Below are 3,584 nucleotides of genomic sequence, written 5' to 3' on the forward strand. Positions count from 1 at the left end.
CAGAGTGAGCGCCTGGCTCCGCGCCCCCTGGTGGACCGGATGACCTTCCGCAGGCGCCCACCGGCAGGGCCGAGGGAGACCGCTAGCTGTGCTGCGCACGCGCCAGTCTAGTTCGGTCCGTTGCTGTCACCCGGCCGCTTTTGGGCACCTGTGCCTGCGCGGGGAAGGCTGAGCCACCTGCAACTGGCTCACTGGTCCGCCCTGAGCTGGCGTCGGAGCTGTGTGTGTAAAGTCGCCTGTGTGGGCTGCTGCTGCAGGACCCCCGGCTGGGTCGACACCGGCGTCCTTGTGAAGTTTGCTGGATGAGATTCAGGAGAGCAGGAAAATGTGTAAAGGTCGGGGAAGAGCTTGGGGTGCCAGTGGATTCTCTCTTGGGCACACAGATAACTAAAAACACGATGAAATCCTGGCCCCTCTCCGTTTTTTCAGCGGTCTCTGTGGCAGTTAGTGTTTTCTATTTTTAAAGATTTGTATAGCACTTGTCCGTAGGTGCCTTTGGAGACCAGAAGAGGGTTGGGTCCTTTGGAGCTGGAGTTACAGGTGCGTGTGAACCACCCTACGTGGCTGCTGGGAACCGAACTCTAGTCCCCTGAAGAGCAGTAAGGCTCTTAACTGCGGAGCCATTTCTTCAGCCTCCACGATGTTTCTTGTCAGCCGGATGAAATTTAAGATCATTGTGGAAACAGACCTCTAGGTGGAACCAGCAAGACAGCCCACTGGGTGAAGGTAGTGTCACCACGCCTGACGACCTGGTTTCAATCCCCAGGACCCATGCAGTGGAAGGAGAGAAGAACTCCTCTGACCTCCCTGTGTACAGCATCAATGTAAAGTTAAAAACGAAACAAAACTTCTGGGTCTGTCTGTGAGAGTCTAGACAGGTTTAACTGAGGAAGAAAGACTTACCTTTAATGTGGGTGACGGCACACTAGAGGCTAAGGTCTCAGACTCATTAAAAGAAGAAAGGAAGCCATCTCGTTCTGCTTCCTGGCTGCCAATGGCAATGGGATCAGCTGCCTGGCACTCCTGTGGCTATGACATCCCCACCATGAGCTGTGCCCTTAAGATGCTTCTGTCAGGTTTGTAGACACAACAAGAACAGTAACTATTAGCGGCTCAGTCTCCCAGGCGTTGAAATCGCAGGCGGGAGCCACCCTATCCACTGGTATTGTGAGCACTGAGGCACCAGTGTGTGGCATGGATGATGGCGGCGCCGCAGGAAACAGGTGAAGACAATGTCAGGTACCAGAGGGCTTGGGAGCCCCTCACACTGTGTCACAGACCCCTGCCTGTGCGCATGGGCATGCTATTCCTGGAGGGTCTACCTAAGGACCAGTGACAGCCAACCCAGCCCATCTACTTTGAAGGTGACATGCTATTCCTGGAGGGTCTACCTAAGACCTAGTCACAGCTAGCCCAGTGCATCTGCCTTGAAGGCAGAAAGCACAGATATTGCAGGCATCTTGCTCAGCTTTTGTCCCTTCAAATTCAGAAGAAGACGAGGAGGAAGAGCAGAAGTCATGCAGGGTTCTCCAGTCACAGCCCAAAGCGTGTAGTTACCTTGATTTCTAGGAACAGGGGACCCCTGAAGACAGACCACCCCATGAGGAGGAGTCATCTCATGGGAAGGATTTCTTCAGGCCGCCCTGAAAACCAGAGCTGAGACGATGAGAAACCAGGCCACGCCCTGACCAGTAGCCACTTAGTTATTGTTTGTATTGGCTGAACTGTTTACGACCCTGGAGATGGAACCCAGGGTCTTGTGTATGCCAGGCAGGTGTCCTACCACTGAACCACACCGCCAGCCTGAGTGTGAGTTTTGAGCATAGTCCTTGAATTCAGGCATGGTGGCTTAAGCCTTTAAAGCCAACACTGTCGGGATGGAGTCCCTGGGATCAGGAGTTCAAGATCTCAGCTGGACAGTTGTTTGAAGCCAGCCTGACTAGATGAGATACTGCCTCAGAGCTAACGGGGCCAGAGCTGTGGGTCCACTGGGAGAGAGCTTGCTGAGCACACATCGAGCCCTTGGTTTTGTGGGAGCCCACGAGTGACTCGGTTTCCATCTGGAGTCCATTCTGACTTAAAAGTCATTTGAGTTCAAGCTTGCCTGCTCCAGTGTCCTTGAGAGCTGTGGGAAAGTCCTGAGTAAGCTCATAGGGAAGAACACATTGTCTACTAAGGCACAAGCTGCTGAGAGAGGTGGTTAGCGGTACCGCTCCTTCTCTGCCCTCTCTGCTCTTTATCTGTGGAAAAGCAGGTTCTGAAATAAACTCTGGGCTGTTTAGTATTGGCCAGCAGACCTCCCTGATCTATCCTGTGTCTCTGTCTCGGTTTCTTTCATCTGTCATTTCCTCGATCCTCGCGCCCCCTCCAGGTACCCCAGTTGACTCATCAGCAGGCTCTAGCAAGGTTTATTGCCCAGCTCTGTATAAACCGCATGGCTCACACCCCTGACCCCAGCACTTGGAGGTAAAGGCAGAAAGATCAGGAGTTCAAGGTCATCCTTGGTTATCTGATGAGTTTGAGGCTATCATGGTCATGTGACAAACCCTGTCTTAACTCTTCCAGAAGAAAATAATATGAGCAATACACCACTCTCCCCTCTGTGGCAGGAGCAGAACTGCAGCCAGGGTGCTGCTGTGGAGAGGCTTCTTCATTTAGGGACGTCTGGAGGGAAGATGCTGGCTGAGTCTGTCTAGACCAGTGGTCCTCAACCACCTTCCAGATGCTGCAACCCTTTACCCAGTTTCTCATGCTGTGGTATGAGAACCATAAAAGTATTTTCACTGCTATTTTATAATTGTAATTGTGCTACTGTTGTAAGTCATAATGTAAATATGTGGTATTTCTGATGTTCTTAGGCAACCTCTGTGAAAGGGTCATTCAATCCCTAAAGGGTTGCGACCCACAGGTTGAGAACTGCTGGTCTAGATGGCTACTCTCTGGGCTTCTCTTTCTTCAAAGGCATGAAGGCCCTGCCCACCCTGCCACTGAGAGCTCCAGCCACAAAAACACAACATGTTGCCTGGGTATCACGAGGAGAGGAAGTGACAGTGCCACCCACTCACACCCTAGTGACTCCATTCCTAACCCCATTATCACAGCCCCACAACCCTCTCTCCAACCCTGAGCAGAGGCACTGGCAATTTGGCTCTGGTATCCCATCAAAGATGGAAGGGGACATTGTAGCCCAGCTCTGCCGCGTCATCTGTAAGGATGCCCCGAGCAGAGGGGCTTTGTGTGTGACTGCTTCCAGCTGGAAAGAACCATCAGCCAGGCTGTGGTGGCACAAACCTGTAATCCCAGCATTTGGAAAGGATAGGCAAGCAGATCTCTGTGAGTTCGAGGCCAGCCTGGTTTACAGAGCTAGTTCCAGGACAGACTCCAAACTTACAGAATGGAGGGGTGTGAAGAGTAGTATTGGGACAGCAGTTGGGAGTCTAAACAGATACAGCCCTAGGTAATATGGAACAAGAAAGCGAGGGCAGGAACTGCAGAGAGGCCATGCTGGTGACCCAGTCCTTGGTCAGACCCCCAGCCCCATCAAGGGTCCCCTGGAGTCACTTTCTCAGAGCCTCAGCAGTCAC

The sequence above is a fragment of the Microtus oregoni genome, unplaced genomic scaffold, assembly GCF_018167655.1.
Source record: "Microtus oregoni isolate MIOR12 unplaced genomic scaffold, Mior012 000003F_ref0000135, whole genome shotgun sequence".
NCBI lineage: Eukaryota > Metazoa > Chordata > Mammalia > Rodentia > Cricetidae > Microtus > Microtus oregoni.